Genomic DNA, 26,501 nt, shown 5'->3' on the forward strand with positions numbered 1-26,501 from the left:
GCACCAGGCAGGGAGGAAAAATTGTCCATTACATGTTGCTTGGCTTTTCCTGGTCTGGCGTTAATATTTGCATTTTGTCCTTTTCTCTTCTGAGGCATCTTGACATCTAAAAGGTAATAGTAAATCATTAACATTTTGTATTAAATACAGGCAATGGATAAGCACAGAAGCACAAGCCAATTAGTTTAAATAAGATGCAAATAAATGGCCCAGAACCTCATTATCTACAGGAAAAGACCACATTTTTAATAATTCAAATGATAAATAATTATGTCTTGTATGTTGGGCATTTTAGACAGAACATTTTTAGCTGGTCCTTTAGCTGTTCTAAAAAAAATTAGCTATTTGTGCTTTTGGAGTATTTTTTAAGTGATAATTTCTTGGCTAATGCGTGTGATGTCATCACAAAATTGAGTGGCTATCCCTGAAATGTTATTATTGTTATTCTTTGATTTGTCCCTCCATTAGACTTTCTAACTTATGTTTGATTATGAATTTGTCCATTCATTTGAGATTTAATTTCTATTCAGATTTGAATATAAATAGAATCTGCAAGTCTGCATAACCTCTATGCATATTTGATATTCTAATTTATTATTTTAGCACATTGTAATTTTGTATTTACACTTACCCAGATTTTTAAAACATTATTTTAGATCATTAAAACATTATTTCAGATTTTTAAAACATTATTATTCCTGTTTCTCTGCTGCATCGTTCTCCTCCCGCTCTCTCCCCGCTCCGTTTTCATTCATTCATATTTAATCAAAAAGGATGCTAAACTCCCATCCTTAATTTAAAAGATGGATTTTGGTTGATTCATGCCATTTCCAGTTGTGTAAGTATATACAGAGTTAACAATACTAACACCGGTGGAGGAAAGAAAGTGGAGGAGACCAAAGAAGAGACAAAAAGTTGAGCGGACACGACGCGCTGCATTTTGACAGCTCTGAGGTAACGTTGTCGGTAGTCATAACAAAAGTGGGGGAGTTTAAATGGCCATGAAACTTTGTACAGCATACCACAAACATATGTTCTTTATGTCCACCTACCTCTGAGAAGTGTCCAAAGTAGGTGAAAATTATTTCTTCACAGTTGAATTCTTCCGTCTTGTTTAAAATCGCCGTTCAGGAGGAAAATGCAGCCTGACTAACAATTGTAAACAAATGTGTAGCCGAAACCCCTAATGACGTGATTGGCTAAAAATAATCAAGGATTCACACAGCGAGCCAATGAAAACAGCGCATTTGAGGAGACCCACTCCGAGTGATGAGGGGAAATTCGGCACAGAGATTTGTGACATAATGGCGGCCGCTATTTATTGATATGTCCACATACCTAAATAAATAAAGTCTGTTCTACTCATTCCAACTGACTTGTGAAAACTGCTCACAAAAATCCAAATTCTTTGGATTATAGCAACTTTTTTTTTTAAATCAGTAACGCAAATAGTTACTTTCCCTGGTAACGAGTTACTTTTATTATAGAGTAATTCAGTTACTAACTACTTTTTGGAACAAGTAGTGAGTAACTATAACTAATTACTTTTTTAAAGTAACGTTCCCAACACTGCTGGTCAACCATCACCATTTTTAATAAACTGCAAATTATAAGAGGCTATAGAGATTTATACTGAGCTGGTGCATACCTTTAGCTTCATTAATTAATCACTGAGTCTCTCTTCTGTCATGTCTTTTCAGAGATGTTGTCTAGTGTATTTGTGGTTTGCACTTTCTTCCACTCTGTGTTTATCACAGATGGTGACCTTGCGTGTGTGTCTGCCGATCCATGGGGCCCAGTTCTCATAATTGGGTTTCAAAGTGTAAGGATTTGTGTCTCCAACTAAAATCATACAGAAAATAGATTAGTGAAACAAACTCTTGAAACAAGGCATTTTGTTTAGATGTGGAAATACATGTGTAATGCAGTGGTTCTCAACCACATTCCTGGAGGTCCCCCAACACTGCATGTTTTCCATGTCTCCTTAATCAAACACACCCGATTCAGATCATCAGCACATTAGTAGAGACTCCAACATCAGAAATTTGTGTGTCAGACAATGGAGAGATGCAAAATGAGCAGTGTTGGTGGGCCTCCAGGAACGTGGTTGGGAACCACTGATGCAATGAACTCAACGAGTATATGTATAAGTGGCAAGGAAGTTGTTTACATTATTTGCACATTATAGCCTAATTGTCTTGTTGCAACTTACTCCTCAACAAACCAGTTGCAATCCTCTCCCTTGAAAGAGTCTCCCAGAACTCCTACACATTTTATGTGTACTTTGTGTAAGAACATAGCAAAATGATTTAGCTTTTAGTGTGTTTTAAAATGTATGTATGTACTTTATAAACACTTAGGCCTACTGCAATATAGTTTAATTATTTATGTATTTATCAATTTAATATTTAGAAAAAAAAATTACAATGTACCAACTTATAATGTATTAGAAACATTTGTCAACTATTATTAGCATTATATGCTAATAATAGTATTAGCATTATATGCAACTATTATTAGCATTATAGCATTATATAGCAGAATAGCATTTTTATATTATATGTTTGTGTTTAACGCAACTGTTTTTAGTTTATATATTTAAAATCTGTAGTCATCTCAGTTCCCTTTCGTCCAGGGAACTCCGACGTACGTGGGGTTCCCCTGACGAATTGGGATCACGCTAGGGAGCCTATTACCTTCGAGAAACTAACAAAGAGCCAATGAACATTGGCATGCAACATTTGCATTCCGCGGACCTGCCCATCAGCGCGGGTATAAAAGCCGGAAGTAAACATTGCATCATCGCCTTTCGCTTCGGAGCCTCAGTTATACTGTGCCTACCTAAGCCTTTTGGAGAAACAACAGCTTACCTGGAGAGCAGAATCGCCGGTGTGATAGCGCGGTGCAGCGATCTTCGCCTTCAAAGCAGCAAAGGGTTGCAGTTTCCCCCGTCTGTCTGCTGCGGTGGTCCCTCGGCGCTTCGGCGCGTTCTCTCTCTCTCTCTCTCTCTTGTTTTTCTCTCTCTCTTTTCTTTCTAAAAGAGCTGGCGGGTGTTTCGCGTCCTTTTCAGGATGTCGACTCACCCGTGCGTTTCTGGATGCGGTAGACTTCTCCCTCCGGATGGCGGCCATCAACACTGTCTCGCATGTTTGGGCTTAAAGCATGCTGAGGCAGCGTTGTTGGATGAGTCATGCTCTCTCTGTGGGAGCATGGCCATCGCGACGCTCCGCTCGAGACTGAGATCCCTGAAATATGGGGGAGTCTCTTCGGATAATGTCCGGTCTAGTTCGTCTGTCGGTTCAGTTTGACAGGCGGCTACTTCGGTCATTCCCGTTGGTGAGCGTATGAGGGTTACAGTGCGGAATGACTCGTGTGGTGAAATATCTTCGCGAGCTTCCCACTCCTCTAGTAGCTCGCTGCCAGCGGCGCTTCCGGCGGAACTTCCGGGGCCGTCCCGCACGGTTCCGGTTGTTTCCTTTGGAGCGCCCCCGGAGGACCAGATGTCTATCGCGGCATCGGAAGGGGAGCAATCATCTTCGGGTGACGAGTCAGCGGGTCTACCCCCTTCGGGTGTGGTGGCTGCAGCTGACGCTGATCCTGAGGTGGTTGCTATGCTCGAAAGGGCGGCCGCGAATGTGGGACTCGAGTGGAACCCTCCGCCCGGGCCCTCGCATTCGCGGCTTGATGATTGGCCTGCTGCGGTACGTGCGGATGCCCCGCGTACCGCTCCAGTGCCCTTCTTCCCTGAAGTGCATGAGGAGTTGAGGAAGTCCTGGTCGGCGCCTCTGGCGTACCGGCGGGGGCCTCCTCGCCCCTCCCTCTTCACCACCCTTGACAGCGGGGCGGCACACGGGTACGAGGGAATCCCCACAGTGGAGCGGTCTATCGCGATGCAGCTGTGTCCGAAGACCGCTTCCACCTGGCGGGGTGCCTCTTCACTCCCCTCCCGCGCCTGTAGGTTCTCCTCGGGTCTAACCGGGGAGGCCTATAAGGCGTGTGGAGACGCCGCCTCCGCTCTGCATGCCATGGCTCTGCTTCAGGTCCACCAGGCCAAAGCACTCCATGACCTGCAGGGGGGTGGTCCCGACCCAGCCTTGCTGCAGGAGCTGCGTGCGGCGACCAACTTCGCTCTACGGGCGACGAAGGTTACCGCACGTTCGCTGGGTCGGGCGATGTCCACGCTTGTGGTCCAGGAGCGCCACCTGTGGCTTACCCTTGCGGATATGCGGGAAGTCGAGAGGAACAAACTTCTCGACTTCCCCGTGTCCCATGGGGGCCTCTTCGGCGAGGCGGTGGATAACTTAGCCCAAGAGTTTTCCGCCGCCCAGAAGCAGTCGGAAGCTATGCGGCATGTCCTGCACAGGAGGAAAGCCGCTGCTGGCCCAACTCCTGTTGCTGCACAGCCTCCGGCCGCTCGTCGCCGAGGTCGTCCTCCGGCGGCCGCTCCCCCTCCAGGCCAGCAGTCTCAGCCTGGGGGACGGAGGTCGGGCCGTAAGAGGGCGGCCCAGCCCGCTCCGACGCCACCTGCACCTTCCAGGAAGAAGAGAGGTGGACGTCGTTCCTGATGCGGGCGACCTGGAACTGGATGCTGCTGCTCTTCGGGAGGCGGTCCCGATTCGCCTCCTTCCCCCGGGGGAGGGCCGGGTGGAGAATCCTTTGTTTGTAATTTGTGTTCCGCCACTGACACAGTCAGTGGTACCCACTTCCTCAATAAAAGAGCAGTTTCCGTATCCTTTTCCAGGTCATCCACGGCCGAGACTGTCGGGCACGCAGTCTCCCCCGTGCGAGAGGGTCGCAGCGGCGGCGCGTGTCGTCTCAGTGCGACACGGCCCCCGCTCCCCTCTCCCCAGCCTGTGGGTAGCGGCCTCGCGGAACCCTCCGCGTCGCCCCGGCCTACGGCTGGCCACGGAGGCGCAGAGACGGGGTTGCGAGGAGTCAGGGCCTCATTCCTCGTCTCTCCCCCTCCCCTCGCCACGGGGCAGCCCGCAGCAGAGGGTACACGAAGAACCCTCTCTGCCGTCTGCCCCCCGGAGTGGACAGGTAGGTGTCAGTACCTGCGCCCAGACCCCGCTCGCGGTCGCCATGTCGTCGCTGGAGCCGGGTCCCTGTCCCCCGCTCTGCTGCCCCTCCGCGGGTACGCCGGTGGTTCGGGTGGGTCTACTCGCTCGGCTAGCGCTTCCAGCTCCGTCCCGGTGGATCCTCCGCACCATTCGGCTCGGCTACGCAATTCAGTTTGCCCGCCGGCCTCCCAGGTACAGGGGCATTCTCTTCACCCGTGTGCGGTCAGAGGATGCCCTTGTCCTGCGGAAAGAGATCGATGTCCTGCTGGCGAAGGACGCGATCGAGCCGGTCCCTCTTGCCGAGATGAGGTCCGGGTTTTACAGCCCCTACTTCATTGTACCCAAGAAAAGCGGTGGGTTACGACCAATCCTGGACCTGCGTTCCTTGAATCGGGCCCTGCACAAACTCCCTTTCAAGATGCTCACGCAGAAGCGCATTTTCGAATGCATCCGTCGCCGGGATTGGTTTGCAGCAATCGACCTGAAGGACGCTTACTTTCACGTCTCGATACTTCCTCGACACAGACCGTTCCTGCGGTTTGCGTTCGAGGGTCGAGCGTATCAGTACAGAGTCCTGCCCTTCGGGCTGGCCCTGTCCCCCCGTGTCTTCACGAAAGTCGCGGAGGCGGCCATTGCTCCCATGAGAGAGCAAGGCGTTCGCATCCTCAATTACCTCGACGACTGGCTCATTATAGCTCACTCTCGGGAGGTTCTGTGCGAACACAGGGACATGGTGCTCCGGCATCTCAGTCAGTTGGGTCTTCAGGTCAACTGGGACAAGAGCAAACTCTGCCCCACGCAGAGGATCTCTTATCTCGGTATGGAGCTGGACTCGGTCGCCCAGACTGCGCGCCTCACAGAGGAGCGCGTCCAGTCAGTGCTCACCTGCCTCAGGTCTTTTCGAGGCAGGACAGCGGTTCCACTGAAACAATTTCAGAGGCTCCTGGGGCATATGGCGGCCGCAGCGGCAATTACACCGCTCGGCCTGTTACATATGAGACCGCTACAGCGCTGGCTTCACGATCGAGTCCCCAGGTGGGCGTGGCAGAGTGGCTCGTTCCGTGTCCAAGTGACCCCGCACTGCCGCCAAACCTTCTCCCCGTGGTCGGACCCTGCGTTCCTTCGGGCTGGAGTGCCCCTGATCCAGGTTTCCAGGCATGCTGTGGTTTTCACAGATGCCTCGGCCACGGGGTGGGGGGCCACGTACAAAGGGCATGCAGTCTCGGGTCTGTGGACGGGGCCCCAGCTGCATTGGCACATCAACTGCCTGGAGTTGCAAGCAGTACGTCTAGCTCTGTGTCGCCTCGTAGGGGTTCTCAGACACAAGCACGTACTGGTCCGTACAGACAACACTGCGACCGTTGCGTACATCAACCGTCAAGGTGGTCTACGCTCCTGTCGTATGTCGCGACTCGCCTCCCACCTCCTCCTATGGAGTCAGAAGCATCTGAGGTCGCTTCATGCCGCTTACGTGCCGGGGGCTCTCAACCGTGTGGCCGACGAGCTTTCACGGTTCACCCCCCTGCCCGGAGAATGGCGACTCCATCCCCAGGCGGTCCAGCTGATTTGGAGTGTCTTCGGAGCGGCACAGGTCGACCTGTTCGCCTCTCCGGACACGACCCATTGCCAGTGGTTTTACTCCCTGTCCGAGGGGACCCTCGGCACGGACGCCCTGGCTCACAGCTGGCCCCGGGGCCTACGCAAATATGCGTTCCCCCCAGTGAGTCTTCTTGCGCAGACTCTGTGCAAGGTCAGGGAGGAAGAGCAGCAGGTCTTGCTAGTGGCGCCGTACTGGCCCACCAGGACTTGGTTCCCAGAACTCATGCTCCTCTCGACAGCCCCTCCTTGGCCGATTCCTCTGAGGAAGGATCTACTTTCTCAGAGACGGGGCACTCTACGGCACCCGCGTCCAGACCTCTGGAAACTCCATGTCTGGTCCCTGGACGGGACGCGGAGGTTCTGAGTGGGCTGCCACAGGCAGTGGTAGACACTATCGCTTCCGCTAGAGCCCCCTCTACGAGGCGCCTCTATGCGTTGAAGTGGAACCTGTTCGTCGCTTGGTGCTCCTCCCGTCAGGAGGACCCCCGAACTTGCCCGATCGGCGTTGTGCTTTCTTTCCTGCAAGATGGGTTGGAGCGTAGGCTGTCCCCTTCAACCCTCAAAGTGTATGTCGCTGCCATTGCGGCGCATCACGATGCAGTTGACGATAAGTCGGTGGGAAAGCACGATCTGGTCATCAGATTCCTGAAGGGTGCTAGGAGGTTAAACCCTCCTCGCCCTGTACACTCTGTACCCCCTTGGGACTTGATTCTGGTACTGAGAGCTCTCCAGAGTCCTCCCTTTGAGCCTTTGCTGACAGTAGAGCTTGATATCCTGTCTATTAAGACAGCGCTCCTGTTAGCATTGGCTTCTTTTAAAAGGGTCGGGGATCTGCAAGCATTTTCGGTCGACGAATCGTGCCTAGAGTTCGGGCCGGGCCTGTCCCACGTAACACTGAGACCCCGCCCCGGATATCTGCCCAAGGTTCCTACCACTCCGTTTAGAGATCAGGTAGTGAACCTGCAAGCGCTGCCCCAGGAGGAGGCAGACCCAGCCCTAGCTTTTCTCTGTCCCGTCCGCTCCTTGCGGTGTTACGTTGACAGAACGCAAAGCTTCAGGATCTCAGACCAGCTCCTTGTCTGTTACGGAGGCCGGCAGAAGGGGAAGGCCGTCTCCAAGCAGAGGTTAGCCCACTGGATAGTGGATGCCATCACCCGAGCCTATGAGGCTCAGGGTGAGCCTTGTCCCCCCAGGTTGCGCGCTCACTCAACTAGAGGTGTTGCCGCTTCCTGGGCGTTGGCTCAAGGCGCCTCGCTGACAGACATTTGTAGAGCTGGGGGCTGGGCGACACCTAACACGTTTGCTAGGTTCTATAACCTCCGTGTGGAACCGGTTTCCTCCCGGGTTCTGGCTTCGTCCAGTGGGTCGAGGGAATAGGTTGTGTCTGCTTGCTGCGCCACTCTGTAATCAGATAAGTGCGTCTCTCCGCTCCGCTGGCCCCTAAGTGGTAACCTCGTTGAGCTCCTCCATCACCCCCCCGGCGCCCGGCGTAGCGGACCGCCCGGCGCCAGGTTTGCTCCTCTAGCAAGAGTCGTAGCAGACTGGGTGTTCAGTGGTCTTGAGTACCGGTTTTTGCCACGTGCAGTCCAGCCGTGTCTTTCCCTGACGGACTTGCGCCGTCGTCCTTGTTGTATGCGCTCCCAATTCCAATGGTTGGGACCATCTCAGGGACTCCATATGTTCACTATGTGAATTCATATGAGTATTCCAGGCCAGTTCAGGCATCCTGGTTTTCCGTAGTGTGCCTCCCCCCCCGGGGGTTGAGGCACGCTTCCCAGTGTTATCCAATGTCCTCTGTGTGGGTCTTGCGGAACAGCAGTGGATTCCTAGCAGCCCCCGAAATTTATTGAAACTGCTGTAGGGCGGCTTAGCTGGGCACTGGAAGGGGCCAGCACCATGGCGTTTTATTAGGGATCCCAATTCGTCAGGGGAACCCGACGTACGTCGGAGTTCCCTGGACGAAAGGGAACGTCTCGGTTACGTATGTAACCCTCGTTCCCTGAGTACAGGGAACGGAGACGTACGTCCCTTTGCCATGTGGCTGTACCTTCGCGGGGGTCGTACTTCGGCTCCTCAGCGAAAAGCGATGATGCAATGTTTACTTCCGGCTTTTATACCCGCGCTGATGGGCAGGTCCGCGGAATGCAAATGTTGCATGCCAATGTTCATTGGCTCTTTGTTAGTTTCTCGAAGGTAATAGGCTCCCTAGCGTGATCCCAATTCGTCAGGGGAACCCGACGTACGTCTCCGTTCCCTGTACTCAGGGAACGAGGGTTACATACGTAACCGAGACGTTCTTGCCGAACAAGTCAACGTTAGCCATGTTTATGCAAAGTTGCTAGGTACAGTGGCGGCGGCTAATAATGGGCGCCAAAATTGCAGATAATAAATGTATACTTAACTTTAAATACAAACATATAATATAAAAATCAAATAATTTACTCATAAAATATGCTGGCTGGTTGTAATTTGGCGAAAGTTTCGAAAGCCGTTGGCGGCCATTTTTTTTAGATGTTTTTCGAGCTTTAGCATTAACGTTAGCTATAATCGAGAGAGTCAACGCACGTATTTGCTCTGTAACGTTAGAACAGAAACAGCTGTCGTTGTACTCTGGTCCACCAGACCCTCCGGAGGGTTTCAGAGATTTCCCCATCTGGAACTGCTCCTGGATAAAGACCGCGTTCAGCGGTAGGCCGTATAAAAAGCCTCGGCCTAAAAGAATACTTATTTTGTTAACCCTTGCCAGAGCGTGAGCTTTAAATAATAACATTAAATTTGATAGTAAATTTGAACTATCTTGAAAAAATATACATCATTAGAAAGATATAATACTCAGGTTTCAGTATTTTACCATTATTTTATTCTGAGAAACAGAAACTTATAGTGACAGTTATGTATTATTTTTTTTACAGGAATTATGTAATAAAAAAACCTAGTACTCAGGTGCACATAAATTAGCTGTTATTTTTACGATTTTATTCTAAATAGGAATTTTTACTGAAATGTTGTTTTTAGTTTTCAGTCATAGATACAGTTTCAACTGTGAAAAACGTTAGAAATTATGGATTATAACAATGTGAATAGCCTGTCGTTAGTCACTCTAATGCACACAAAAGAATAGCATATCTACGAGCCATAAACCAGAATGGAGAAGTGCAAATGTCTGCATTGAGAGACTGAGACTAAATGGGGCAGTTTGCACCACAAAACAATGGAGACACTCGACTGAATAGATGTTTAGATGATGACAATAAACACCAGTTTTCCTTTTACAAGTCTAAAGTCATAAACGTGATATTGAAAAATACTTGACTAAAGTTTTATTCTGATCGTGGCTTTAGCTGCAGTGCATTTCTAGATTGCTGCAAGCCAAATTAAAATTTAGTAGGTAGGTAGCCAAAAATTTACATCTAGAAAGCTTCAAGCCCACTTTTGAAAAATCCCCAGAAACGGTATACCCAAACTAAAACTTCATGAACCCTTTGGACTATAAACACAGTTATGATATCTTTTGAAAGCTGACACTTTGCACTTTGTTGTAAGTTTAGAATAAATTATCGTCATAAAGAAAAAAAATTTGATAAATATCTTCAAAGTCTTATAAAGTTATTAGAAATTTATTTTTATGAAATATCTTCATGATAAAAGTGGGCATGTGGTCAATCTAGAAATGCACTGCAGCTATAGCCACATGTCTGACCATGTTATATTTAAAATCTGAACATGATAAGAATAAAACTCTTTATGTAGTTAAATATTTTTTAAGATCACGTTTTTCAAGATCTTGACTTGATTTCGATTAGACTGTAAAACTGGTGTTAATTGTCATAATCTAAACAACTATTCAGTGTAGTTTCTCTATTGTTTTGTGGTGCAAACTGACCCATTCAGTCTCTCAATGCACACATTTACACATCTCAAATCTGGTTTATTGCTATTGGTTTATTGCTATCTATAATCACCAACGACTGGCTATTCACACTGTTATAATCCATAATTTCTTTCACAGTTCTTCAACTTCACAGTTGAAACTGTACCTAGCACTGAAAACTAAAAACAAAACATTTCAGTAAATATTCCTATTTACAATAAAATCATAAAAATAACAGCTAATTTATGTGACAGGTGCACCTGAGGCTAGGTAACGTTAGCATGCTAGCTAGCCACTATACACAAATTTATGAGATTAAAACCATGTGTTTGCAAAATTACTTTATAACGCAAGTCGAGTGTTTTATATAAACTTCTGTGATCTGGTTTGGCTTTGGATAAAACAATTAGAGAGAAAATATATTATTTTCTAGTATTATGCTCAAGGATAAATTATATCGATTGCCTTTACATTATGAATATAATCTCATTATAATGATACCTGAACATAGTTTGAAGAACACACATACATCATATATCGTTACAATCATGTTTATTGAGTCATAAAACATCTTTATCTGAATGTAACAATGTTTTTTTAACGCTATTGTGATTTGTAATTCTGTGAACTTCTGTACATTTTATGTTTGAGGACAATTCTGTGTTCACTTAAATCACTACACTCAATGAATACATTTTATTTTTAACACTCACTGTTCCACATTTGGCTGATCATTTTTTCCCCCACGTATATTCCTAACATTAACAATGTGGTTTTGTTCACATTTTCTTGCAGATACCTTGACCAAAGCATAACCGGTTATCTTCACCCAAGAGACCTACTGTGGGACAATCTTAGGTAAATGCATGGTTAGTCACAATGTCTAGTTACTGGGCCAAAAGGAGAAGGAAATTGAAAGGAGTTGAGAGGGACAAACAGGAAATTGCAGCTGCAAACAATGCTCTACTTGCTGTTATTCCTGACTTTGACCAAGTAAATCCTCATGTTAATGAACATCTACATGGAATGGCTACAACAAGCCATGTACAAACTGTAACCCCTGTAGCACAAGACATAATTGTTGATGAGGCATGTGAAGCTAGTGAAATGTTTTCCTCAAGCACAGAAGATGAAGAGGAAGAGGATTGCCTAAGGACACAATTGGCAGGGTGGGCTATTGACAACATGATCCCCCATGTGGCACTTGGTAAGCTTTTAACCATTTTGTCCAAGGATCATCCAACCCTTCCTAAAGACCCAAGAACCCTTCTGAAAACAGTGACTTGTGTTAAAACAACAGAACTCTCAGGTGGTGTATACCATCACTCTGGAATTGAAAGTGGAATATTATCGCAGTTGTTAGTGTTTCCTGAATTGCAGAAGTTGACGTCAGTTTCAATGCAAGTTAATGTTGATGGACTTCCACTTTTCAAAAGCTCAAATGCCCAGTTCTGGCCAGTTCTTGGTTTAATTGAGCAATACATGGGTAATGTCCAGCAAAACAAACTTTCATTTGTCATTGGTCTTTACTATGGGAAGAAGAAGCCAACCAGCCTTCACTTTTTGAATCCTTTTGTAGAAGAGGCACAGCGGCTTGAAACGGAAGGAGTTCTGTTTGAAGGGAGAGCACTTTCTTTCAAAATATCAACATTCATCTGTGACGCCCCTGCTCGTGCGCTTGTTAGAAATGTGAAAGGTCACAGTGGATATTATGGGTGTGACAAGTGTGTTCAAAAGGGGGTCCACTACGAGAACAGGATGACTTTTCCTCAAACAGATGCTACTCTAAGATTAGGCAATGCACTCCGTGATGAACTTTCTGATGACAGTCATCAGTGTGGAGAAACGCCATTGGCATTGTTGTCTGTTGGTTTAGTAACGCAGTTCACACTGGATTACATGCATCTGGTATGTCTTGGAGTGACAAGAAAGTTGTTACACCTTTGGCTAAAGGGACGTCGGCTGACAAGATTTTCTCCCAGCGTGGTAAAAGAGCTCTCCAGAGTACTCCTGACCTTTACACCCCATGTTCCGTGCGAGTTCAACAGGAAGCAACGATCCATGGAAGATGTTGAGCGTTGGAAAGCTACAGAATTCAGGCAGTTCCTGTTGTACACTGGACCAGTCAGCTTAAAAGGCCTTGTACCAACTCAAGTGTACAACAACTTCATGCTGCTTTCAGTTGGCATCACCATCCTACTGAATGTGTCCCTGTGTGCTGACCTTGTAGACTATGCACACAGAATTTTGGTTCTCTTTGTTGATCACTGCAGCAAGATTTATGGAAAAGAACATGTGACATACAACATGCATGGATTAGTGCACCTCAGCCAAGATGCCAAAAAGTATGGTGTCCTTGATAATATCTCATGCTTCCCATTTGAAAACTTCCTTGGGCGCCTGAAGAAACTGTTGTGCAAGCCTACACAACCACTGGAGCAGGTTGTTCGCCGATTGTCAGAGAGAAGTCAGCACAAAAGAACAAACATCTCCAAAATAAGGTCATTGAGAGAGCACAACCATGGACCACTCCTCAATGGTCTTCCTGTGAAAAAGCAGTATGAGGAGTGTTACTTTCAAGACTTTGTTGTGAAACGTTCGGAGGGAGACAACTGTGTCCTGTTGGAAAATAAGGACATAGTACTTATAGAGAATGTCGTTGTTGATGAAATGGACAACACTTTGGTCATCTACAAGAGGTTCCGGAACGTGGTCGATTTCTTTACTTACCCTGTGGAATCTTCCAAGCTAGGCATTTTTCATTTATCTGGCCTATCAGATACACTCCACTTTACGCATACAGCAAATGTGCAGAAGAAATATTATCTTCTTCCTTGCCCGGAAGGAAAGGCTGGTTTTCCGTTGATTCACTTGTGAAAATTATAGATCTTTTTGGAAGGGGTAAGAATTTTGACGTAATTGATTTTGCCTAAAAAATTATCAAAATGTATATATTGTGCTAATTTTTCTTGTATTTTAGATGCTGTTTGCCATTGTTCAATTTATCGACAAAGGAGGATCTGCCATTTGCAGTGGTTCCGCAAGTGTGGCTCAGCGAGGCCATATGCTTTTGGCCCCCATTTACCCTCCGCAAGAAAGACAAAGGCAACAATTTAGTAATCCGCTGCACGCCTCCACACAGCACCTGGGAAAAACATAATTTTAAGTTCATGAAGGGAGCAGGTAAATGTGACTTGTGCATTTTATTTTTCTGTGTAATTTCTTTCTGTTTATGGTGCATAACTGACTTTCATTCATTGTTCCCTGATCTAGAATCTTGGCAAGAGGCGATGAGATATTTGGAGCGCTTCCAAACGGGTTCCAGCGTTGAAACGACAGACGATGACAAGAAGAGAAAGCGAAAGAGAACCTTAAATTCCAAGTACAGACCCCAGGCCTCTTCTGATGAAGAGGAGTCTAGTCTTCCAGATGCACCAGCTGTTCTGAGCTTTGAAAAAATCATAACGAGTAATGGTAACGAGTTTTCCGTGCTGCCCGATGCTCCAGAAGTTTCATTCATTCTAGAAAACCAGGAAAACGTTCAACCATCTGTAGACTTCAGAGCTGGTATGTACAATGTATTGCTGTGATGCTTAATTTGTGATCCTGCCACTAAACTATACCCTTTGTTAGTTTTTCACATTTTTGTTTCCTATTTCTCAGAACAAGGTTTCTCACCAGTAGTCCAGTCTCCACTCCACTCCAGCCAACAGTTTGAGTACAAGTAAGTGATGTTATTTGTGACATTGTTTGTCTTAACCCTCTGAGCCCGACGGCATCGTCCACGACGCCACGCGACTCCTCCGATAAATATTTATATTATTTGATGAAAGTTTGATTGATTTTCTTACCGTTTTTTGCAGCAGAAAGCTAACGAGCTAGCCGTCACGGGGGTGTCTTTGGTGTCTTTCTAGCCTTTACAGAAGGTTTTCTATCCAGCCTGGAACTTGTGCTTCCTTTCAGAGTGTTTCAGCAATAAATCCAAACGCTTATATCCAAGTTTTATCCACTTGATGTCCATAATTTATACATTTTCTGTCATTTTTGCCGCTAGCTCGATGCTAGCTGCCATTTTGGATATCACGTGATGCTTTGCGTGAGGTTGTTGACCAATGACAGGCTGATCCGTCGTCCACGTTGGTGCGTCATTACGCATGAACCAAGGCTGATATTGTGGAGAGAGAGAGAGAGAGAGACGCACGGCACAGTGGTTTCGACGGGAGAGAGAGAGAGACGCACAGAGAGACGCAAGTTTTGAATAATAAACAGAGAATAATAGATCGTCAGAGATTGAGAAACATGGATCTAAATCAAGCGCTGGCCTTTTTTGATGCCATGGAGGATGATGGATTTTCTGGAGAAGAGAGCTTTTTGACTGATGAGGAACTAGATTATCAGAATGGTCTAGACCCTGCTGAAGAGTAAGTTCCATTTATTTATTTACTGTAAAAGTATATAAAAAAACTAATATGATAAAATATTATTTTCTAAATATGTAAAAATAAGTTTGTAAAAGTAGTATTTTGTTTTTCTATGTTTGTTACAGAGTAGTAAGAGTTGTGGATTACACTTTGTCTCTCAGCCATTGAGTTTACCTAGAGATACAAACAAAGGATAGTGGGGGGTTGGTCACACCTTTTGGCTGGGGAGAGAATGCTCATATTATAGCTGTGATAGGTTTGGGGGTACAGTAGCAATCTCAGCCATTGTTATCTTATGTGAGAAATCAAATACAAAAACACTAATTGATCTGATATGTATGATCTAATATTTTGCTTTATTTGTTTTACAGTCATGATATCAAACATCAGATCAAACTGAAGCAAGCAAGAAGGCCTCCTATGGTAGAAGGCAATGTGTGAACTGCAAGCAGACAAAGCAGGTCAAACAGGCCACCCCTGGAAATGCAAAGCATGTGATGTGGCCCTCTGTGTGATTCCTGATAGAAACTGTTTTGAGGCTTGGCATCAGTGAATTTCATGAGGCTCAAAACGCCTGGACTTCTTTTGTAAAAATGTAAATAGTTTTGGTTCTGTTCAAGTTATAATGTTTATTCCTGTGCTCCAGGACTCCAAAGACATGAACAAACTGTTTTCCAGAGGAAATTTGATTAGCTTTTATTTATTTGTGTGTAATTTCAATAAATGTTTGAGTGATTCAATTTCCGTTTTATTTTTTCATTTGTCTTTGTGGTCCCATAACTTATTTTACATTCAGGTGACATCAATGCAACACAAATATGCTGAAAGTTCAATTTGTCCTGAAAAAAAAGAGGTGTGTCAATTGTCTGTGCACAAAAGGGTTGATGTTTTACAAGCTTTTTTAGTAAATGACACCAGACGGAAAATTAATTTTAAAAAGACCCTTAGGTCTCAGAGGGTTAAACTATTGCTTCTATTTCAGATGAGGAATCCTTTTATGCATAATCTGTTTTTCATTAGGGCACTTGACTGCCCTGGATGAAAGGTGTCTAGGTGTGTTGTACAATACAGTAAATATATGCAATAACTTCTAACATATTATTATGTCAATTTATCAATAGGAGAAAGTCATCACTCAGTGATTGGCCCTTGGACTCCCCTGAAATCACGTGTACAGAATCAAGTTTTCAGCTATGAAGGTATATTCTAGACCTATATCTCTTAATATAGTGATTATATAAATTATGTAAATTTGACTGACTAAACCCTGCAGAATCCCTTTTCTTTTGTTATGTAGATGTCCAGAGATTCAAGACTGAGAACCAAGCCCTGAGGGAGGAGAACCAAGCCCTGAGGGAGGAGAACCAAGCCCTGAGGGAGGAGAACCAAGCCATGAGGGAGGAGAACCAAGCCCTGAGGGAGGAGAACCAAGCCCGGAGAAAAAGCAATGCACGAGCAGGTGAGAACATGGCACTCTTTCTTAAAGTTTACATATTTGTGTGTAATGTAGGTTCCAAATTACCATTTGCCTATCTTTTTCTAGCTTCAGATGACAGCAACTCGCTTCAAGAGCAGGTGAAGCAAGTTGGGACAATGTTGAAGACGTTTGCTCGCACTGGGCAATCAGGTACGACTTGCAAACAACACCTGTGTTTGTTAGATTAATTCCCACTGGGGCCACCTATACATGTAGTAGACCAATATATAAATGTCATAGTTTTGTAGTTTTTAAAAAAGCGGCTGCCGCTGGCCATACTATCGCTTCTACTACCGCTGGAGAACCGCCGGTGGCCCGCCGACTCATTGCTATCTGGGAACCCAGCATCGCCAATTAATACAAATAAAACAAAACTAACGGGCCTCCGATGTACGAGTTTTATGGGCTATTAAGACAAAAAAAAATATATAGCCTACAGTATATTAGATGTATCGGCCCAAAAAGCACCGGGAATCCCCCTGTAGCCCCGATGACCAGTAGGCTATGCATGGACGTCACACTTTAAAGGAACACTCCGACTTTTTGGGACTTTAGCCTATTCAACTTATCCCCCAGAGTTAGATAAGTCCATACATACCTTTTTCATCTCCGTGCGTGCTATAAGTCTGTTTGACGCACCCACCGCTAGCCTAGCTTAGCACAAAGACTGGATGTAAATGGTTGCAGCTAGCATACTAATCCAAATAAGTGACAAAATAACGCAAACATTTTCCTATTTACATGTTGTGATTTGTATAGTCACAGAGTGTACAAAAAACAAAGTCACATGAGACACAGACATATTTTAACCGTATAAATACTGGGAACTATATTCTCTGAAGGCGGAAGCAATGCTACTTGGGCGCAGCACCTGAGACGCGCTCTGAAAGAACTCTCTGCTCCTCACCACGGCGCGTCTCAGGTGCTGCGGTTATCACTCCGCCCAAGTAGCAGTGCTTCGCCTTCTGAGAATATAGTTCCCAGTATATATGGTTAAAATATGTCTGTGTCTCATGTGACTTTGTTTTTTGTACACTCTCTGACTATACAAATCACAACATGTAAATAGGAAAATGTTTGCGTTATTTTGTCACTTATTTGGATTAGTATGCTAGCTGCAACCATTTACATCCAGTCTTTGTGCTAAGCTAGGCTAGCGGTGGGTGCGTCAAACAGACTTATAGCACGCACGGAGATGAAAAAGGTATGTATGGACTTATCTAACTCTGGGGGATAAGTTGAATAGGCTAAAGTCCAAAAAAGTCCGAGTGTTCCTTTAAATCCTACCTGTTGCCTTTCACCATCCACTTATTTAGCTGTTGGCGCGTTAATTGACATGCCATCTCCCTTTTCTCTTTCTTTTTCTATTTTTAGCCCCGACAGCTTTTTTACTTTATCCATCTTTATCGACGACGACTCACTACTCGTACCTGCTCGCTCAGCGCTCACGGCGCCCCCGCCCGCTCGCGATATTACAGTTTTTCTCGATTGCTTAAACACATTTCTTGAAACTATGCCTCGTATTCTCAGAACAGTAAACACAAATCCATAACGTCTCACCCAATTCCCCAAACATCCTATTTTCAGGTCAAAATGAAGCTTTACATTCAAAACCACACACTTTGTCCTCAGACTGGACACACAAGCCATCAAAATCACACACACTACAACATAGTCTTACACACTGGTGTAATAAATTCAAAACAACATTTCCAAAACTGTTAAGTTGTGTTGCTTGTGGTTCCCCCCCTCACAAACCTTTTCACATGATGAACACAAAAGACACAACCAATGGATACATTGGCATATTTTTATTCATTCATGTACTCTTGTAAAAGTACTTTTTTTTTTTTTTTTACTCTCTCTAATTTTTTTTATTTTATATTTACTTACGTATGTGTGTGACCATCATATGACAGTAATAGAGCACACACAAACCTTATTTACAGTTTTTTTGGATTGCTTACACACTAAAATTAAAAGTAGTACACTATTAGCAAAACCTTACACTCAAGAAGCAAAACATCAGCCCATATTTGCACAACTATAAGCACATTGTCAACCTCACACTTGTTGCAAAACTCTACACACAGTGATTTGCAAAACACTAAGCACACTTAACATACATTACACACAAAAATCCATCATGAAGTCACTTCCTTGCAATACCAAAGCACTGACTGTCAAATTACCGCACCGTCCAACCAATTGGTTCAACACAGTCATCAGGTGTGCAAACACTTGTCTGCTTAATTGTAGACACAGCAATCAGGTATAAGCACTATAAAAAGCAGCAGGTGAGTTCATCGGTCTTCAAGTACAATGGAAAGAGTCAGAGAAAGAGTAAGACGAGGAGGAGAATGAGAATGAGGAGAACAAGGAGGAGGACAAGGAGGAGGAGGAAGGGGAGGAAGAGAAGGAAGAGGAATCAACAGAGGAAGAGGAAGATATGGAGGCCATGCTGGAGGTAGAGGAAGAGGAAGACAAGAAGGTGCTCAATGAGGACCGAATCTGACAAATGAGATCCGCGCAACACTGGTTGACCACGTTGTCAACCACGGCCTGACGCTGAGGGAGGCTGGACTGCGAGTACAGCCAAATCTAAGCCGATACACAATGGCTAGTGTGATAAGAACATTTCGATTGGAAAATAGGTACTAGATCTACACTGAACTGCACAATTTTGCCTGACACTGTTCTTCAGAGAGTTTTACGAATGGATGGAGAGGAGATCCAGCATGAGTTCATTTACGTAGATGAGGCTGGCTTCAACCTGACGAGAACACGAAGGAGGGGAAGAAACATCATTGGCCACAGGGCTATAGTCAATGTCCCAGGGCAACGTGGGGGTAATATAACACTGTGCAGCCATTACACAGAATGGGGTCCTCCACCGCCATGCCCTTATGGGCCCTTACAACACAGCACTCATACTTACATTCTTGGACCAATTGCACAACGTTAACAGCAGCAAATCAAATCGATCATATGCAGAGTTCATATGCAATACATTGTTGTCTGGGACAATGTGTCTTTCCACCGCTCTGCTCTGGTTCAGAACGGGTTTCAGCAACATCCACATTTCACCATCCTATATCTTCCACCATCCTCTCCATTCCTCAACCCTATAGAAGAGTTTTTCTCGGCATGGCGGTGGAAGGTGTATGATCTCCGTCTCCAGGCTGAGGTACCGCTCATCCAAGCCATGGAGGAGGCCTGTGACCAGATGGAGGTAGCAGCAATGCAAGGATGGATTCGTCATTCAAGATGTGTCTTTCCAAGGTGTCTTGCTAATGACAACATTGCAACATTGCTTGCGATGAAATTCTCTGGCCAGATCCAGCTATAGGCGAAGAGACAATGTCTAGTTTATTTTATTTTTTTACAGTAAACTTACAGTACAATACGTAAAGGGACATTTTGTTACAGTATTATGAATCTCCATGTCAACATTTTGGGCGAGTTGAGAAATAAATGAGTTTCTTCAGTCTGCAACATTGGTCTTGTGTAGTGTTTGGTGAATTTACATTATATATACTTTGTTGATGGTAGCCTACTCTAATCACAGGGAAGTAAGTGCTAAAAGTGTTTTAGGTTTATCACAGCAGAGTGTAACTCGTGCAAACAGAGTATAGCAATGTGAAACGTGTGTGTTTCATATGGTAACAAAGTGTGGTTTTAAAACAGAAGTGTATAGTTTTTACAAGTGTGTTTAATTATGCAAAGGATCTGTAGGGTTTTGCTTATTGGGTGTGTGGTTCTGCTAACTGTGTGTAGTGTTTTGAAAACACGGGCCCTGTTTTGAAAATCGTGCTTAAGCAATCCAAAAAAACTGTAAATATGGAATTGTATTGGAATGGTAAAGGTCGTGACAGGAGGGCCTCCACTAAAGGATAAAGAATGTTCCACGTATGGTTGAAAAATCATCCTTGGCCTGGAAAGATAACAGTCTGGGAGTCAAGACTATAAAGGAGGAAGGATGCTCTCCCTTCACTGTCACAATCTGCAGGCACTCTGTGTGACTGTACGACTGCTGGCCTTTTCTTGGTAGAAAATAAACCTAATCAAAGACAATGGGAAATGTTTGCCTCTTATTCAGTGACAGAAATGTGTTTGCCAGCACACCTCCCTGAAGCTTCTGATGATGGAGGTGACGATGAAGTGGCTCAAATTCTGCCTTACTCATAGCCCAGCCTCCCTCATAGTCACAAGGACATGGTCAACTAAAGTGGCTTGAATTTCATCCGAGACCACTTGTCTTCTTGCCCTTACCCTTACCTTTCCTCCTCCTCCTATCCCTCCTCGACTTCTTTCTTCATGTCTTTCTGGATCTATTGTTCCAAAACTAAATAAACTGATTCAGGCCCTTTTATATCTATCTATTGAAGGATCTGATTGATGTGTGTTAAATTTTGACTCTTAGTGTTTTCACCTGGGCAATTGTGTGCTAACTGAGCTAAAGATGTGCTGACTGGAGTGAACAATACTGAATACTAGTGCTTTCTAAATGACCACATGGTGTAGGCAATGAGAAATGAAGGGATTTGTGTTTATAGTTTAGGGAAATGGGTGTGCTTTTTGATAAATGTCATTATGGTTTTGAAATTTTAGTTCAAAAGCCTGGTTATAGTGTTTAAGCAATCGAGAAAAACTGTATCCCCCCTCTATGTCAAAATTCTATGATGGAATAGGGTAGGGCTCCTACTCTAGCCTGTTTGTCCTCTAGAGGGTTATAACATTGAGGAAATGCAGAAATTATTTAGAAACGCACAACAGCAGCTCACATATAGAGAATACCCCAAAAATATATATATATATATATATTTTTTACCATCACTTTGGCACCCCCCTGGTGCTGCGCCCCTATGCGCCGCATATAGCGCATAACCATTTTTTGCGCCACTGAGTAAAATGTACTCAATACAGCAATATAATTGATGCACATGCGTCTTTGGCTCCGAGTCCGAACTGGCGCGCACAGAGGAAAGGAAGGGAGACTTCACGACGGATAATGTGAATTTTACCACGTTAAGTTATTAATATGCTTATTAATTAATTGAGGTATGTTTGCAGAAAAGTGTAGAGTTATTAAGCTATCTGCAGTCCCAGTGGTTTGTGCCCAAGTTACAGTTTCTTTATTTTTAATCGAGTTACGGATGCTAACAGTGTTCCATCTGTTGATCTGTCCATATATATCTGGCATCTGTTGAAAACAATTGTCTTAAGTTTTATATAACGTTAATCTTGTCAGACAATTATTGTAAAAATTAGTTTTAACATCCGTGCAAACTTTGCTCGAGGCTTTGCCGTCGTGTTCGAGCATTCTGTCCCAGAAAAGTTTGAGCTGCTGAAATTTAATAATCACTCTATTTTTTTGCGAATTAATCACACAGGATTAACGTTAGTTTTTAAAATGCACGTGTACAAGGCAAATAGTACCTTGAACTTTATTTATATTGTTTACCTATACTATCGGGTATGATAGCTATAGAAATCGATAAGGTACTGCACACTTTTGCAATTACACAAGTCTAAATGCTACCGCGGTCAAATGAGCCGTCATCTGAAAACACTCGGTCAAGCCAGCCGCCGTCTTGATATTGATGCTCGTCTATTTGTGGAATTACGGTACGGAAACATGGAGGTGTCAAAAAGCTGAGAAAGATCTGTATTTCACAGTTATTCATCAAATTGACCGCACAGCAAGTGCAACCTATTGAACTATTTTCAGTTGAACTATTTTCACAGATATTTTACTGTGGAGTTTTAAAGAAAATAAGGGAAAAGTCTGTAAAAATACATTATTACATTGCTCATTTCTTGCATTTTGTACTGCCATTATTAAAATTCCTTCAGGGTTGACATACCATTTTCAATGGTTACTTTTTCTGGACAACCGTCACTCTGTCCACATCAATTTTCAAAGGGTTTTACTGTGGACTTTTAGAGAAAAATAAGGGCAAAATCTGTCAAAATGAATGCATTATTACATTGCTCATTTCTTACATTTTGTACTGCCGTTATTAAAATTCCAAAAGAGTTGACATGCCATTTTCAATGGTTTCTTTTTCTGGATGACCATCACTCTGTCCACATCAATTTTCAAAGGGTTTCACTGTGGACTTTTAGAGAAAAATAAAGGCAAAGTCTGTCAAACTACATTATTACATTGCTCATTTCTTTCATTTTGTACTGCCATTATTAAAAATCGTAGAGAGTTGACAAGCCATTTTCAATGGTTTCTTTTTCTGGATGACCATCACTCTGTCCACATCAATTTTCAAAGGGTTTCACTGTGGACTTTTAGAGAAAAATAAAGGCAAAGTCTGTCAAACTACATTATTACATTGCTCATTTCTTTCATTTTGTACTGCCATTATTAAAAATCGTAGAGAGTTGACAAGCCATTTTCAATGGTTTCTTTTTCTGGATGACCATCACTCTGTCCACATCAGTTTTCAAAGGGTTTCACTGAGGACTTTTAGAGAAAAATAAAGGCAAAGTCTGTCAAAATGAATGCATTATTACATTGCTCATTTCTTGCATTTTGTACTGCCATTATTAAAAATCCTAGAGAGTTGACATGCCATTTTCAATGGTTTCTTTTTCTGGATGATCATCACTCTGTCCACATCAATTTTTTAAAGGGTTTCACTGTGGACTTTTAGAGAAAAATAAAGGCAAAGTCTGTTAAAGGGGTCATGACATGAGAAACCAAATTTGCCTTGATCTTTTGGTATATAAGAGGTCTTTGTACCATTAAAACGTCCTGCAAGTTTCATAGCTTAAGACGTCCTCCGCATTATAAACGAATCATTTATTTAATCAAGCTCTAAATACAGCTTGTTCTGGATCCATGGTAAGAAGGGACGTCACGGTGCGAAGTGACGTACCAGCGTTCGCATATGACTGCCTCCAGCACAAGACAACTACGCCTTAAGCGCAAGACAACTACGCTCATTTCGTATCACCGCGCGCCTCACAAGTGTTCAGTCGACGGACAGCGAGCCGAGTGGGTCTGTGTACAGTAAAATTACGATGCCACGCAGATGTGCTGTTCCTGGCTGTGGACAAACAACATCTTTGAATACGCTGCCGAAAGATCCAGACGTCAGGGAAAAATGGATGCGCACTTTATTTTTTGCGGATGTCCCAGTCACGGCAGTGTTAATTTAAGCGTTTGTTCTATACATTTTAAGGATGACTGTTTTGAGGAAAAAAATCCCAATATGATGCTGGCTTTGCCAGAAAACTGTTGCTCAAAGATAAGTCCGTGCCGACTATTCTGGGCTCAACAACGACGACGCAAACTTACTTTTTATCACTGGCTAATATAAACACATTTGTATAAGAGAATCTTGAAAATATGTCGCCTTTCTAGTAGGCCTACATGTGATAGAAAATTTAAAAAGTTGCCTTTATCAATGCTGCATCTTCAAAGATGGACTGTGCATGCATTTTTGTCCGTGGTACACCCTATCATTTCATTGAAATTAGTTAAACAATGTTAAACTGTTAGCAAATTAAGCTATAGAATAATTATGCAACAATAATCCGTTTTCAAGTGTCTCGGGTTACAATCTTTTTATTAATTCAAAATAGTTTCACTTTCCATGTGGACACGGGCTGATCCAGTCTTCGTTGTTGTGGTGATGGTTAATTTTCCTCTCAAACTTTGTTTGATTCCGGCTCAAACATATAAGGTTTTATCATTGTAAGAGCCATCGCTTCGCATGCATCACCCGCTATTAAACAGTTGCGCCGAATCCGCAAATGTTCTGGTTGGGGGCGTTAATAATTGATGCATAGGCACTGACGTTAGCCAATCATAACAGTGGGCGTTAACACGTGTTTGAATCAGAGGATGAGAAACAGGGTGGGAAAAGGTCATAAATCACTACATTTTAAAAGTTTTTTGTAAACAAAACTATAGTAATACTATAATTGCACCTAAGGTAACATAATAATAAAATTAAAAAAAACATGTCATGACCCCTTTAACAAATTATAATGTTTATAATAAAAACTATACAACCACATTCACAGATTGTTACAAGATACAACCTTTCTCTTCAAAGTGTTAATCACAGTTTAAACTAAGGAGGTTAATTAATTATGCAACATGCAAATAAGGAGGGGCTGTCAATCAATCATCATTAGCTGAGGCAAAACTTGTCTTTGGCTGCTGATGATTGCTGTAATGAGTTAATTCTACAGAGTAGGCTAAATAAATAGCACACATAGGCTATATTTTTTAGGCTATAGTTTAAGCAGTGTTGGCTTGTGTTCGGATATCTTTGGTAGGCCTAATTGCAAGTAGTGATGGGCAGATCGAGGCTTCGTGAAGCAATGAAACAGTTGAACCAAATGGTCCATATTGTTTCGAGACTTCGAATCAATCCGACACCCGTCTCCACGGTGACACCTAGTGGTCACTTGCAGGTGTTGATCTGAAAGTAAGTAAGTAAAATTTATTTATACAGCGCCTTTCACAGACACAGTGGGTCACAAGGCGCTTTACAATAGAACATAATAAAACACTTTGAAATCAATTAAAACAGATAAAATTAACAACATCTACAACATAGATCACCCAAAGGCTAACTTAAACAAGTGAGTCTTCACTTGTCTCTTGAAATTGTCCACATTCTCAGCAAACCTAATACTGATCGGTAAAGCATTCCATAGACGAGGTGCGATAGCGGCAAAAGCTCTATCCCCACATGTCTTTAAGCGAGTACGTGGCGTAGCTAGCAGATTTTGATTATTAGATCTAAGGGACCGGAGAGGTGTATGAGAATGAATTAAATCCGCAAGATAAGAAGGGGCCTGGCCATATAAGGCTCGATATGTTATGGTGAGAATTTTGAATTGGATCCTGTAAGTTACAGGAAGCCAATGAAGGGAGCAGAGTATTTGGGTGATATGGGTGCGCCTATTTGATCGGGTAAGTAACCTAGCAGCTGAATTTTGAATGGATTGTAGTCGATGAAGAACAGATTTGTTGAGTGAAGAAAAAAGTGAGTTACAGTAATCAATACGGGATGAAATAAAAGCATGAATGAGCATCTCCAGTTCCGACTGAGAGACCACAGACCTCAATTTACTAATATTACGTAAATGAAAAAAACAAGATTTGGTCAAAAATTTAATGTGGGTTTCAAAAGATAAGGATTTGTCAAATATAATCCCAAGGTTCCTTAAACTAGGCCGCACAGCAGATGCCAAAGGTCCAATATCCTGTATAATCAAAGGTATAGCGTTGTCTGATGCTACAATTAAAACCTCAGTCTTATCTGGATTCAGCTGCAAAAAACTTTCTGCCATCCAGCTGTTTATGGCATCTATACAATCTAAAAGCCTCGAAAGTTTTGATGACTCATTTCGCCGGAAGGTAAAGTGAAGCTGAATGTCATCTGCGTAAAAATGATAGGAAATATTAAAATCTCGTATGATCTGACCCAGAGGCAACAAGTATAAAATAAACAAAATTGGGCCCAACACAGAACCCTGCGGAACACCACAAAGCAGGGGTGACGAGGCAGATTTAAAATCACCAATAGATACGTCAAAACTTCTATCTGTAAGATATGAGCTAAACCAATCTAAGGCCACTCCTGACACGCCGACCCACTCGCGCAATCTCATAATCATAATATTGTGATCCACAGTATCGAAAGCAGAACTCAGATCCAGAAGTACCAGCACTGAACATAGGCCTGCATCCGATGCCATCTGAAGGTCGTTATTAACTCTCACTAAAGCGGTCTCAGTCGAGTGTCTCTTCCTAAAACCTGACTGAAATTTGTCATACAATTCCAAGTTCTCTAGGACAGCAGTAAGTTGATTAGCAACAACTTTCTCAAGAATTTTGGACAGCAATGGCAACTTTGAAATTGGCCGGTAGTTCTTCAAAACTGCTGGATCTAGGCTAAATTAGGTTTTTTTATTACAGGATGAATAGTAGCATGTTTAAAATAAGACGGAACACAGCCTGTGGCCAATGAACAATTGATAATATCTACTATACTAGTACCAATTGCAGGGAGTGCTTTTAAGAATAATGAAGATGG

Source organism: Phoxinus phoxinus (assembly GCF_949152265.1).
Source record: "Phoxinus phoxinus genome assembly, chromosome: 4".
NCBI lineage: Eukaryota > Metazoa > Chordata > Actinopteri > Cypriniformes > Leuciscidae > Phoxinus > Phoxinus phoxinus.